Source organism: Barbatula barbatula (genome assembly GCF_947034865.1).
Source record: "Barbatula barbatula genome assembly, contig: scaffold_206, whole genome shotgun sequence".
Classification (NCBI taxonomy): Eukaryota; Metazoa; Chordata; class Actinopteri; order Cypriniformes; family Nemacheilidae; genus Barbatula; species Barbatula barbatula.
The window spans coordinates 1-15,633 of record NW_027636854.1 but is presented as its reverse complement, the minus strand read 5'-3'; the positions used below and the strand labels follow the sequence as shown (position 1 = coordinate 15,633).

The window sequence follows — 15,633 nt, the reverse complement described above, 5'->3', positions numbered from 1 at the left end:
TGATGCTCTTTCTGTGTGCGTGTGTGTGCAGGTTTGCGTACTATTGGTGTGATCACCAAGCTTGATCTGATGGATGAAGGCACAGATGCTCGCGACATTTTGGAAAACAAGCTTCTGCCGCTGCGGAGAGGTGAGTCAGATGAACTTTTCTTCGTACAATGAGAAATAATGGAGCGGTAGCATGTGAGCTCTTGACTGATTGACTCATTATGGTGCTCGTGTAGACAATAAAGGTTCGAATTTGGCCTTCGATTCCTTTCCACAGAACCAAACTATATCAAGACCCAAGCAATGTTTTGCCTACTTTAAATCTTTTGATTTCTACTGTAGCTGTTGTAAAATGACAGGAACTATATTTACTACGGTCAGCATTATTATACAAGAGGTGTCAATGTAATGCAGTGAATGATTCCGATCTAAAGCCAACGGCAACACGTGTCAAGATCACAACATCTCACCGTTTCCCTCTAGTGGAAGAACGTGTTTCTCACATCTGCTGTCACAGAGAGAGAGAGAGAGAGAAGAGAGAGAGAGAGGAAAAATCATCGTCTTGATTTCAATGACACATCTGGAAAAATCATTGGTTTCTTTCTTTGCTCAGCAATAAAGTATATTTATGGAAACTCTTGGGCTGTGAGTCGGTGAGAGATGGTTTTTTCCACCCAGAGCTCATGTCCTCATGAGAGGTTTTCCCATCAAACCGGTCTTCACCTCTGCTCGTGTAAAATGGCGCAGCGTGCAAAACCGCAGGAATGCTTCAGAAGGATCTCGAGCATCAAAACGATCGAGAGAACTTCACCAGAGTTTAACCTTCTGTTCCACACGTCTCTCTCATCAGCTCTCTTCACCCCTTAACCATCAGAGTGAGAAAACACAGAGATGAGATCTCTCCTAGACATGAATGAGATTAAACTGAGAGCAAATTGAAACTTTTAAATGTCATCTGCGTCTCGGATATTTGCTCCTGAGAAAAGGGGTCAAAAATATCAGAGTTTCAGAAGAGATGAGCTCAGATTTGTCTCGTCTGCTATCAGATCTCAATATGAACTCAAACACGTCTCGGGATCTGATCAATAACATTTTGTGTGTGTGTAACCGAAGGTTACGTTGGTGTGGTGAACCGCAGTCAGAAAGACATCGACGGAAGGAAGGACATCCATGCTGCCATGGCGGCCGAGCGCAAGTTTTTTTCTCTCTCATCCCAGTTACAGACACCTGGCCGATCGCATGGGGACGCCGTACCTGCAGAAAACTCTCAATCAGGTCAGAACATCACAACTGGACATTTGTAACAGTGGGTCAGATTCAGTGTGTCTGGTTATAAGATCGATCCTTTATCTTTCTCTCTGCCGCAGCAACTGACCAATCACATTCGAGACACGCTGCCCGCCCTGCGCGCTAAACTCCAGAGCCAGCTGCTGTCCATCGAGAAAGAGGTGGACGAGTACAAGAACTTCCGTCCAGACGATCCGTCTCGCAAGACCAAAGCCCTACTGCAGTCAGTGACACGTCTGATCTACATTCTCACGTGTTTAGGACTCGGATGTATGAAGATGTTGAGTGTTGAGTGTTTGTGTGTTTCAGGATGGTTCAGCAGTTCTCTGTGGACTTTGATAAGCGTATCGAGGGTTCTGGAGATCAGATAGACACGTATGAGCTGTCTGGAGGAGCCCGAATCAATCGCATTTTCCATGAGCGTTTCCCCTTTGAGCTGGTGAAGGTACACAAACACACCTCAGTGGTCACATTTATGTGATGATATCACAGGCGTTTCAGCCACAGGACCCTTCAAGACTCGGGACACTCATGTTTAAATGAGAAAGTCTCTCTCTCTGTCGCTCGCTCGATCATTTAGTGGTTGTTGCTGGTGAGTCACGCTGCAGGACTGCAGCTCCTCTGGGCCTGAGCGCAGCTTTTATGAGGAAAACATTACGCTTGGCCTGGAAAACACACACACGAACACTAAATACAAGCACATATGCACACATACACAAAATACAAGCACCAGTTTACAAGCATACACGCACAACATGCAAGCACACACACACACAACCCGCAAACACACACAAAAGACACACACACAGAATAAAACATTCAGTCTGATTCAGACCACTGGAAGTGTTTCTGTTTTTACAAATCGATGTAATACAACACAAACCTGTGATACAAATACTAAGTCATTCGTCTAAGTCATGTGTCATTCCAAAATATGTCAAAATAAATGATTTTCTTTAGGGGAAATGAAGCCTATTTTTAGGAACCTTGTAATTTAGAAATGTTTTCATTGTGAACAATTTTCCTCAAATTTGTAATCAGGTTTAATTTCCTTCATGTCAAAGATTTCCGGGGCATGCTGTCACAAGTTTCATGAGATTCTCGTCTGATGGTTTGTTGGTTTTGATCTCTTCAGATGGAGTTCGATGAGAAGGAGCTGCGTAAGGAGATCAGCTACGCCATCAAGAACATTCATGGCATCAGGCACGTTTGTCCTTCGCTTCCGTCCTCGTCTCCGTCTGCTATTCCGTGTTCTGCTTGTTTGTCTGGGGTCAGAGCTCATTGAACACATCTCACATCTGCTCAGAAACCAGTTTGACTCCATAACAGTCTACAGAAAAACAGGAGAAGGGTTTCTGATCAGATTTGAAAGTGTTGGTGACCGTCTGTCTGTCAAAGCTCCTCCTGATCGTTCTGATGAACCCTGGTGCTCTGTGGTTACCCGTAGATCCAAAAATCTGAGCAGTATTCATCTAGCGCATCATCTTAACAAGTGCAACTGAATATATGCTCACAAAAAAAGATTAACACTATTTTTTCCGCCCAATCTTTCTTCTCTGTTGCTGCTCTGTCGTCCTGGGCCGGTCCGCTCTCTCTCTCTCTCTCTCTCTCTCTGTGTCTGACGGACAGGACGGGCCTCTTCACGCCGGACATGGCCTTTGAAACCATTGTGAAAAGGCTGATCAACAAGATTAAAGAGCCGTGCCAGAAATGTGTGGACATGGTGATTTGTGAGCTAGTCAATACTGTTAGGCAGTGTACCAAGAAGGTAAAAGCTGGTGAACGGTTACCAACCCAAACTATCACTGTAACCATCCTCTGAGCTGAATGCCAGGGGGTTTGTGGGTGTCCAGCGATGTTCGTGTGCCTGCCGCTTTGGACTGACGGGTTCTGGCTGGTGTGGCGGCGTTTGCTTGCTGTGAGGACGGGTTCTGGATGCTGAGGTTTCACTGCACGGTTACCGTAGTCCATGGCGACGAGACCTCAGCATCCAAACTCTCCAGCTGTAGAGACGGAGGTTTTTGGGAAGGGCAGCAGTGAATGTGGTCTGTACATCTGGATGTCCACTGAGGAGCATTTTAATTGTTCAGAGATTGCTCTCTCATCACAGACGTCTCTCCATCGATGAGATGAAATAGAGAGCTTTTGCTTAAGTCTCCCCTGTGTCTCTGCTATGGAAACAAGTCTCAATTGTTTCTGTCATTGTAGCTCAGATTTGTCTCGTCTGCAATCAATAGTCAATATTATCGAAGATCTCAATATGAACTCAAACAATTCTCAGCAAATGTACATATATTTACCAAATAATTCATTTTACACCCTTCATACTTTTCATGTATTTTTTATGACATTCTGATTATTTATTAATTTTTTTCTTATTTTCTTTAGGGTGTTTTATTTTATTTTGTGAAAGGTTTTGTGATTTTGTTTATCTACACAGCATTCTACAGCTCAGAATTTGATGAGAACCGATTAAGTTCATATTGAGCAATTTGAGAGTTCTTGTAAACTGTGAGCAATCCAAGAGAGATGACAAACATTCACGCTGCTGTAGTTTGTCCAGAAGCCTCTGTCTGGAAACAGATTGGCTGATGGACGGGTGACGGGTCGACTTCTCTCTGGGTTAGAGGGTCTTCGGCTCAGATCCGCTGTCGAACGGCTTGAGATGAAACTGGATGTCTCACTTCTCTTTCCTCTGTGCTGTCTGTTTGGCTCTCCTGACATCCTTCCTCTTCCGTGTCCTCTCTCTCTCTCTCTCTCTCTCCATGAATTCCTCTGCAGGACGGGCCTGTTCACCCCTGATCTGGCCTTTGAGGCCATAGTGAAAAAGCAGATACAAAAGCTAAACGGAGCGTGCCTGAAATGTATAGATATGGTCGTGAGCGAACTCACCTCCACCATTCGCAAATGTAGTGAGAAGGTAACGCGAGTCCCTGTGTGTCCGCGTCTATCTCATGTGTACGGATAGACCGATGGCTGGACTTTAACACTCAAGTGTAAACTGTTTTACATTTACATTGGTGAAGTTCTGCTTTCATTAAGTGGTGATAGTTCAAATCAAAAATGAAAATCTGTCATGGTTTACTCACACTCCAATCATTCCTCTTTCTGTTCTTCCCTTTTCCTTCTTTCTCTTTTTTACCATCTTGTCGTTCCAAACGTGACTTGTTGTCTTCTGTGGAATACAAGAGCAGGTTACTTTCACACTATAGTTCTATAGTTTATAACAAAACAAAATGTTTATAAAGTGTGAAAAAGGGTAAAAAGAAAATATTTTCAATTTAATTATGTTGAAAAAATCATTTTAACTGATTAAAGATAAAATGTAGTTTTCCTGTTCCATAGAAGAACATAGGTATGACAATTTTCATTTTTGGCTAAAACGTTCTTTTAAATCAAAAATAAAACTTCTTTTATCATTTATTTTTCCTCGTGTCATTTTATGACCTTCCGCTGAACACAACAGAAGATATGGACCTTTTTCACGTTTCCAGATTTCTCAACAGTGGAAGTCGTCATCGTTGGTTAAACTTCTATAGCGGTGAATGGAAGACTAGCGCAAATAGCAAAAGAAAAACTCAACGATAGTGTTCTAACAATATTACACAACATATTTAAAGTACTTTAAAGCTTATTTTTGTCGCAATATGCCTTGAATAAATCAAGTTAACTTACCTAAATAATTAAAGCAAGTCAGTAGCAGCATTACTGTTCTGTTCACTGTTCACTGAGTGACAAAACCCATCATGAGCTCTCACGTGCCCCAAACTCAAAAATACAAACAGAATCTCTTCTAAATCTTAAAGACAACAGAACAATAAAGCACATAAAATAGCACTTTTTTACAAAAATTAGTGCAAAGCATGCTGGGAACTATAACATCCCTGCTCAGTTAGTGAAATGATTAGTGAAATGCAAAGGTAATATAGTGTTATAAACATATACATACAATTAAAAAAAGAAAGAAAATCAAAAAATCTTTGGAGGATTTACAATGCTGATGACCATTCATCACAGACTTGTGAAAAAGGTCCATTTTGAAGAACGTTTTCGAACACAAAACATTTCTCAAGATTATCTTCTATTGTGCTTCATTGAAGAAAGAGTCACATACAGATTTACAATCAAATGAGAGGAATAAATGATGACAGAATTTAGATTTTTGTCTGAACTGTCCCTTTAAGAGGTAGACAGATGAAGTTTCCCACTGCTTCAGTGATCCGATTTAGTTCTGGTTCATGGTCCCGAGTCAGTTTCTCTCTTTAGTTTCTTTCTATCTGTCTATTCATTCTGATTTATCACTGTGGTTACCTGTTTTGGCCGCTCTGCTTGTGTGGTGCATTGCATTGTGGGATATATGAGAGGTCGTATAGTCAAGTATTATTTAAGAAAACGGGTGAAATGAAAACATTCATTAGTGAAATTCATTCATATGCATTACTGAAAGTCCTCTTGCACAGATATAATTCATATGAATGAATGAATCAGAAAGATCCATCAGTGTGTTAATTTCACCAGTGTATGTCTCAGGGGTTTTTAATCATTACATCTGTACAACCCCTCATACAGATACTGTATATCTGCATGTGTCTGTGACATCGTTTCCTGTAGAGTTTAAACGTTTGCTTGACGTTCGTCTCCTCGAGTGCAGTTGAGGACATACTGAAGACAGCTGGGTTGTATTCTCAGACTCCGTCACAGTAATGAAGCGAAGGCAAAAAATCAACTACATACAATGATTGATATCATTAGAAAAAAGACAAATTTTCTTTGTGTAGAGAATGTGACAAACATTAGTCCAGCAACGATCGGTCTATCCATACCATTCAGTTAGTCTTCATCTTAATGTCATAAAGCAAATATATGTTTTAATAAGTGTATAGACGTTTTTCTTCCCAATTTAAGTTGACCAAAGCATGCTCTTTACTGCATCATCTGTGTTGCTGTAAATTGTAACGTGTTTAATGTCGTTTTTCTGTCTGTCTGATCTCTTTAGTTTTGACATCCATGAAATAATAATGATGAATTAACTGATGTTACAGACTGGACCATCTTCTTACCCCAGCAGAGTGACACACCTCTCTCTTTCTTCTCACTTTATCATCGATAACCCCGTCCAGCATCATTTGAACTATTCTGCGGATTTATATTTTACATGCCAGCAGACAGTTTTCCAAATTGCTTTGAAACACAAAAGGAGAAATATTGAAGAATCCTTTCCATGTAATGATCTGTCGATCTTTTGAAGAATTACAAAAACACATTCAATCCTTAACAAATCTTGCATCCGGTCTTCATAATGAAATCTTCTGTTTACTCTTTAGCAAATCAAAAATCGCCCGGGTCTGACCTCCGTTCTGTGCTTGGCTCGTGTCTAATAATATAACTATTTAATATTCATTTAATATGTTTTAAATAAATGATTTGTTGAATTTTGTTGTAAGTTAATTTTATTAAATAAACTATTCGTCGAAGGGTATGGTACACTGACATATAGAGGTTGAGTTTGGTATCGCCGTCTAAATTCTAAATATTGGAGAGATTAGTTTAGCCAAGTAACGCTTCTTCTCGGTTTCATTGTTATTAGAAATATTGTTGAGAACATGTAATGGACGTCAAGGGCAGTCCAGGAACGCGCGCATGCGCATTAATGTTTGTTAATGTTGTTAAGATGAATCCGTCTATACTGTTGTTGAACTGAAAATATCTGATTCTGAAAGATTCTCCAAAAAATCTCCTTTTGAGGGAAAAGGTTTGCTAAGAACGTCATGAAGGTTTATATAAATCCACACAAGGACACTTTTAAGCGCTCCTGTCGTCTCATCTCAGCTCTTCTCCTTCTGTTCTCACTTAATTCTCATTCATCTTTATTTCAGAGCATGTGCACGTAGCTCTTCTAGAATTCTATTTCTGCATTGAATATTTTCTCATGTGCTTCATCCCCGTCTCTATGTATTTGTATATTTACAATCATGTTTGTGTTTGATTTGTTTGATTGTAAACAGCTACAAGTTCCAATGCATCAGCAGTTTTAACTTCAATATATGATATAAAAACACACAAAGAAAGGTTGATGGATTTGAAATAGAAGTACCACTGGATGCATGACGAGCTTTACCATTCTCAGATGTGGACGCTGGTGGTATTTTTTTCCTTCACATTCAAATCCGTTCAGATATAGCCTGTTTCACTGAGAAATACATTATATTTTGGATGTAAAATGCGAATGAGTTGAATTTGACGTGAATTGGAAAGAGCATTCTTGCGAATTGAAGTGTTTCTTCATACCGGTCAGCAAAAAATACCGACAATTTAATAATCCTTAATGAATGAACCCTTTTTAACATATACATGAAATATATGTTTCCATAAACTAACTGTACCGTATGCTATATAATAACATGTTTATGGGTAATTCATATTTACACATAAAGTATTTACATGTATCTTCCTGTAATCCTACTTCAATTCAGTTTCAATGGATGATATTCTCCACAATGATGCATTGAAATTTACAGCCACATGTAGTGTATAACAATAATTCACTCATTATTAAAAGCGTTAAAGTCAATTGATCCTGTTGAGTGCGTGTGTGTGTTTGTGAGTTGTGTGTGTTGTAAATCGTACCCACAAATCCGTGTGTCATTGTGTCACAGCTGGCCCAGTATCCCATGCTGAGAGAAGAGATGGAGCGGATCGTCACACAACACATCCGGGATCGTGACAGCCGCACTAAAGATCAGGCGAGTCGAGTCGAGACGTGGCGTCTGTGTTGATCTTCTCATGCAAGTTTACAACAACTGATTTGATGGTTTCAGGTGTTGCTGTTGATTGAAATCGAGCTGGCATACATGAACACAAACCATGAGGACTTCATCGGATTTGCCAAGTAAGTCTCGACACATCTCGACTGTCATTAACAAATGGCATCAAGAACAAGCGTAACGCATGAAAGCATAAAACGTGATTTGATATGATCTGTGGTTTTAGTGCTCAACAGAGAAGTAATCAGATGAATAAGAAGAAGGCGGCTGGTAATCAGGTGACATGCAACATTACATTCAAGTTCAACTGGGAAGTAAAGACATGAGAATCTCACACGCATGTAACGTGTTCTGTGTCCGATGGTGGACTTCTGTTTTCCTCATACGTGTTTCTTATTCTTTATCTTCTTCACGCCCTTATCCACTGATCCAGGGACAGGTTTGTTGCTATGCTTCTCCTGATATACAAGCTTTCCTAGAGGAAACTGATCTTAGATCAGTTGTGTAACGAATGTTGTAGGATCAAAACAAGTTCTGTCAAAAGTAATTCTGGCAAGATCTCATGCGACAAAGAAATGATGTAAACATTTCGTTTGCCATCATTTAATATCACACAGTTTCAGCTTTTTTATAGAAAGTGATATAAATACATGAATATATCAAGATGTTTTTCTGTGGATGAAGCTTGACTTGAGAGATTCTCTGTGACTGATCGAGGAACAGTGTGTCATTTCACATCAGTTGTTAAGGGCAGTTTGTGTGTGTGTTTTGTGATCTACACTTTATTATTGGTATTATTATTATTAGCTTGTCTTTGTCAATAATAAAAGATGAAATGTTATATTTCTTTATGAAATCAAATGTTAGAAATGCTTCTGTATCTGCACCGCATTCTGACAATGTTGTTTCTGTTTCTTATATTTTGATTTTTCTTTCCTTATTTCTGTTTTTTCTCTCTCGGGTGTCACAGGATGAAATCATGGTGAGTATATTGTGACATTGCAGCGTTCTTGACAAGCACATCAAGGTTTATGGCAAAAATATATCGTAATACACAAATGTAGACTTAATGTCCGTTCACACCAAAGAAAATTTCTATAACGTTTTAAAATGGTTTTAAATTTAAGAGAATAGCGGTGTCACAATTACAACGATATTATTAGAATCAGGTTTAGAGCCATTTTTTATAGCTGATAAACAATAAAACACAAAATCAATTTCAATTTAAAGGTCTCACGCCTTTAAAAAGAGAAACAAGCTTAGAATGAACATGACATTACTGTTGGTGTGGATGCTGTTAAAGTTATTGTTCTTGGTGTAAACAGACTGTTACTTCTGTAATTGGATTAAATAAACATTAGGTTATGCACAACATGCAATTATCACTGAAATGTGTGTGTTTCAGGTGATCAGAAAGGGTTGGCTGACCATTAACAACATTGGCATCATGAAGGGCGGTGCTAAAGAGTACTGGTTTGTCATGACAGCTGAATCTCTGTCCTGGTACAAAGATGATGAGGTGAGATGTTTGTGCACACAACATTTGTTTACACGGTGACCCTCCAAACCTCACGACCGCAAAAGCCCACCATTTACTTCATAGTTAAAGCAACAGCCTCACGACCTCGAACCGGACGCCAGTCATCCCTCCCCTCAGCTTTAACGCTCAAGACTTTCATGTGGAAGATTTTCCCCCCACAGAAAAGAAATGATCTATTCTGGCTCTTTTTAGCTGACTTGACAGTCTTTTTCCCCTGGCGTGTTTTTGTCTGGAATATTTTCCAGCAATGTGAGGTTTGACTGTTATTGATGCTCGCGTGTGTATGTATGTGTGTTTGAATCTGATGTTGTTCCACACACACACATAGGCGCACGTACACACTCAGACATTTGGAGAGAAAAGCAAAACGCTTTCACAGGATGACAGAGATCATCACTTTACAAGGTCAGATCACAATCTAATTATTTAAGAACAAACAGGTTAAACATTCACCGGAAAATGAACCCTGGTTTGGTTAAAAAACATCTTAAAGCAAAAATAAAAGCATCGTTTTTGGCGGCTTGATTAGAATTGGTTTAACATGAAATATTATGTTTGACGTTTATTGTGGTGAGATTATAGTTAATATGTGTTTTTACCACAAATAAAACCTAAAAAACGTGGTTGCCATAGACCTCTTCGGATCTTCAGTTACACAAACATTTCAAGAAAATACAACCAACAAAATATTTAAAAGCCATTTAAAATGTTTATCGTTATGATTTATTATATAATTAAGATTTAATGAAAAATGTATAATAAATAAAAACTGAACTGGACCCTTGTTTATATCTTACAAACATGGTTAATTTCTCTAACACATGCATGCACGATTACTTTAAAGGAAAGTCATTTTATACATTTTTTAAAGGTAAAAAAATTGGTTTATTAAAATGTTGCACTTTGTCTTGTTGCCTGGCAACCACATGCAGCCTTCAGAGAACTGTTACTTGTTGCACAAATCGTTTACGCATCCGTTAACTCCTCCCCTTCAACTGTTCCATTTCAAAATGCAACCGCTGCTTTTATACATCCAATCAAATCGCACAGAAAGACCAAAGACACGCCCACTAGTTTCCTCATTCAAAATTCAATTTCACACGGAAATGAGTCAAAATACAGAAGTAGATACGATCGCAGCTTCCGGTTTTGTTGCAATGCATTCTGGGATCGAGGCAGACTTTGATGAAAACAGAAATTGTTCATTGTTGAATTGTTGTGTGTATAAGGATTTCACATCGGCGTCGCAGTGTTGGTTTGGAGCTGAGCCGGAGTAAAGCTGGCACACACATGTGCATACCAGAATCTGACCTGTCACACACACCGTCCAGCACGCCTGCTTCCCATAAAACCATTGACTTTCAAAGAAATCATGTGTGTGTGTGTGTGTGTATTAGATGGGCTACTTTAACTAGAACCATGTTGTGGCTCACTTTCATCTGTCCATGAACAAAGTCTCATTCAATACACACACTCGCGCGTACGCTCATGTATTTACTTTTTCCGCGGGCTGGTGATGTCGGTTCCCAGCACTCAGAGCCCCAAAACTAACACAGTTGGACTTAAAAGTAAAACAGTCCTGATTCCCTAATGAGCTCAGAAAGTGCTTTCATGATGAGTGCGTCTAAACATGAGCCGTGTGTGTTTCCTCTGCAAACACACACACACGCATGCACACGCAGAGGTCTGGTGGCTGAGGCCGAGACCCTCGCTGTGATTTAGAAATCTCATCGCTCTCTGTCTAAATGATAAACAGAAGCCCCGATGTCGTCGATCACATCTCTTCCTGTTTGACTCTCAGCGCACACACATTTCATCATCACGCTTACGGAGACTTTCAGCATCTTTGCGAGACTTCTCAAAAGAGACTCTGAGATATGTGTCCGTACTATGAAGTTCAATGTTGTTTGGTTTTCAACGTTCTTCAAGAAATGTTCTTTTGTGTTCTGCAGAAGAAGAAAAGTCACACAGGTTTGACGCGACATGAGGAAAGAATTTGTAGTGAATCATTTTGTGTAAATCAGTTTTAAAGGGTGATGTACTCTCTTAAACCGAATAAATGATAAGCTGCGTGAGATCCCTACATTCATGCTTAATTCTGGATTTTTATTGACAAATTCTCTGTAAAGTATAAAACGGGGAATATGGCTGTAAATCTGCTGGTGAATTCTGGTTTGTTGATGGTTTACTGTTGCCCCTCCTTTACTGTGAGTCTTTGAGATTTATACACCTCTCTTCATTCAGTGGTTTGAGAGTCATTCACGTCGGAGGATTTTTTATATTTTGTGCGGTTGGTTTTTTGAAGGGAGATAATGCTTTGTATTGTTCCTCTGCGTGCTGGACATCTTTAGCACGCCACTGAATCGTTTGACATCCGGGTTTGTTGCTGGATGAGCAAAAGAAGATCTCTCGCTCGTGCTCTGAGGGTTTTGGAGGAACGAGCAGCACTGGTCACACTGGATCTGTTTTACATGGTCACACGGTCAGTTTGTGATTCCTGAGATTTAGTGATGTGTCTCACAATCTAACAGAATGAGTGAAAAACACCTCCACCAGTTACTCTCTCTCTCTCTCATTCACAGTTTCCTCTCAAAGCAAATGAGACAAAGCAGATAAATGTTCTCAGCTACCTAAACGGAGACTGATAGTACTATAGACATTAGTTTCGTAAAAGATCAAAATAATTCATGTGGACATCACCATGAAACATTTGTCAGATTTAGCTGACTTCAAAAGTTGTAAAGTAGGTGGACACACACACACGACCACGCCACACACGCAATACACACACATGCACGCACAGAAACACACACACGGACTTCCTGCACATCTTAGTAAATCTCTACAGTAACCGTGTGTGTGTGTGTGTGTGTAGTGCAGGAAAAGGAGGAAACATTTTGATCCAGGAGTCTAAAGTGGAAACATGTTCATCTGGTTTTGATTTGTCTGGATGTTTGAGCGTTTCGAGCGTGTGAAAGACGAGCTTCTTCATCCAGACAAAACCCCTCAGTTTGTCCTTTAATCTCTTTCTCTCTCTCTCTCTGAATCACTCTGTCACTCATATTTCATCTGATCAATGTGTCTTTTGAGCTCATCGCACCAATTCTGTCTCTTTAATGTCTCGGTTGTTTTGCGTGTTCATGCTAAAACCTGCATTCTCGCAAGCGTTTCAGAAGACATCTCAACCGTGACTCGTGCTGTTCTGTGATTTACCGCAATACTAAAGTTCTCAACATGAACTCAAATATTATCTTTGAATTCAAGACAACAGTTTTTACACCAATAGGTCGATATAGTCTGCTGTATGTCATCAGTTGAAACATTTGTGTTTATTTAGATCTAGGGCGTATTTGGGGTTATTTTATTGAATGAGATTGAATACATTTAAAAACAATTTGATATTTGTTGCAAAATTCCCACTCGAAAAGTTCTGTATTGTGTAGTTGAAATAAAAAGACACTCATCACATCTTGCATTATCATCACGGTGTAGTTTATTCATATAAAACATCATTCACAGCTGATATATCGTTCAGCTTTTTGTCGTCATATATGATGTACTGAACCTCTCGTGATGTCGAGCTGATGAGTCCCGCTCAGCCTAACCAATGTGCAGACTACTGTACAAACGATAAATCCTGAACAGGTAGTCTGAACACTGGGCAGACGGGGCGGGTGAAATTGACCACACATGCCCGCGGTCACAGGCCGTCTCATAAATAAACACCCGGTGAAACTGATGACCTCTGTAAACTTACCACACGTGTGGCAGCGAAAGACGGCCGTTGACTGATCCCTCCTGTAGTGATGAAGTCTGAAACGAAATGAAAGTATGACGGTGAGACAGTGACATCAATGCATTCCGATTGGCACACTTCCTGTTTCCTGCGATGCGTTCCCTGTGTTTTGCGTCAAACCTTCAAACCTCTGCTGCATAATGAACAAATCGCTCTCAGCGTTTACATTTATTTCTGCGATTTGTTCATTTTAGAGTTTGTGTGCATCACACGATTGCCCTCGCTGACCCTTACACCAACGCCAAACCAAAAATGGCATTCCGGTTTAAAATCTGTCTGCACTGGTATACATTCCATAACAAATTCTCAATTTTAACATTACGCCGTATTTATTGAAATTAAATTACATACAATTAATGTCTCATACTGCACCTCGCGCTCCTCTGCGCGTTGAGTGCTGATCAGAATTTTCCGGAATGCATCTACAGGACCTCAGTGAGACACAGACAGCAGCAGAAGAGATGGCCCGCCAAGGTCTTCAAATGAAAAGCTTTTCACTTTCCCCCTCACGATTCTCAAGAGCGCTTCACATCCAGCTTCCTGTAGTTTACATCCCGAGTGATCGATTGGAAAAACCTCCGGCTTTTCCTAAAATGCGTTTCGTCATGAGGACGGAGGCGACCGGAGTCGATCTGGACGCGGCGACTCGCAGGCTTGACGTGGCAGCGCTGTTAACCAACTCAACTAGTGAGAGGGTGAAAGAGCAGAAGGAGGTGGGACTCTCTCCCTGTTCCTCCCCGTCTGCATTTCTGTTATTTTTTTCCAGCTTTTTGGGAGGTGACAGGAAGTGGATGGGCAAAGGTCAACAGGAAGTAAAGCGCATTAATTCGCCGCATGTGTGCGTGTGTCACTTTTTTTAGGCGAGGGGGGTGAAGGCCCGTGACGAGAGGATGGTGAGCAGAATTGGCGGCGAGTGGAAAATGCCCATTTCAGGGGGGTCGGGGGGGACGAGCGTGTCAGCTTTTAGCGTGTGTGGGAGCGAGCTGAACGACTCTGTGTGGCTTTGTAGCGCTGCCGGAATGTCGGAGTTTCTTGCAAGACGGCGGGCTTGTAATAACTCCAGATGTGCGGGCCTGTGGCGGCTCTCAGCGTGCTGGCGTGTTTTTTCTTCTCAAGCCGATTTCCTTTCCCTGTCCGGCCCGAATAAAGAGGCCTTTATGCTCTCCGCCCCCCTCCGTGTATACATTGGGTAACTGGGTCGAAATTAGGACCAGATTTTGCGGGAAATAACCGAAAACCTAGAAGGAAAGATCCATCGGAGATCAAAAGTACAGCGTCGCCGACCTCATGATGGGACCGTCACGAACGAAACACTTCATCTGCGCTTGTTAAGCTGAACGTAGCTTAAAATGTTCAGTTCTACTTTCTCTTTGTGTCTGGTTTCGAGTGCTGTTGAAATCTGGGTAATGTGTCTGAGTCATGGGGGGTTAGCCTACGGTGTTTTTTTGGCCAAGCTCTGGGTGGTGACTGCGTTTGCTTTAGCTACAGTTTCTCCTCTCTAACCCGAGACTCAGAACGCCTCCGTGCGGGAGATGGGTCAGCAGTCCTGCAAAGACAAATACTCAAAATAACACAGAACAATGTTCCTGAATCTTTGTAAGTAACAATGTCATTAAAAGGAGATTTATATGCATATATACATTTAAACAAAAGTTACATTTAGTAAATGTAATGAAACAAATATGCAAATGCATTGCATTTAACGTTCATTGCTAAATACATAATGCACACAAATAGTAGGGACATTTTACTAGTAATACTTCAGATAAAAGTAAAAGAAACAATGAGAATATTAAAGGTTTACATCTAGAAATGAAAAAGTTCAGGACGTACTCACCAAACTCATGTGACATCTGTTGAAAAAGTTTACTGTCATCTTTTGCATACAATACAATAGTATGTTCAGAAAAGCTAAAAAAAAATAATACAACAAACAAACGTTTGTATATTTGAAATCTTCTTCAGTGGTTTTCTCAGCCTGACAGCAGCTACACTCAGAAGAAAAGAGACGGTTGATGTAAGATTGTCTCAAGCATCATTACACGTGTGAATGTCTGGATTTGTAGGATTTTTACGGCTGAACGTCTTCTGCTCGTCTACGTGTGAGGTTGTTGGAGAACAGACTTCAAAGCAGCGCGCTGAGGGTTAATGCACTTAACATGTGTCTGTAGATGTGTTTTGAGGATTTGTGTTACCTTTTCACTTCTTTTTTTTACTGTGGTAGACCTTTTAAAACATCCTCCACGGATGAGCCTCAG

The 15,633-nt window shown here is 40.4% G+C and overlaps 1 pseudogene across 1 annotated transcript; it reads left to right on the top strand.

The window, feature by feature from the left end:
• Positions 1–33: 33 nt before the first annotated feature.
• Positions 34–14,268, top strand: LOC306890998 (dynamin-1-like; annotated as a pseudogene). The gene is made up of 13 exons: positions 34–130; positions 1,102–1,263; positions 1,356–1,498; positions 1,585–1,720; positions 2,411–2,478; positions 4,057–4,195; positions 7,932–8,018; positions 8,094–8,164; positions 8,266–8,317; positions 9,010–9,021; positions 9,445–9,558; positions 13,804–14,088; positions 14,236–14,268. The product of its transcript is annotated as a dynamin-1-like (transcript).
• The last annotated feature ends 1,365 nt before the right edge of the window (positions 14,269–15,633 follow it).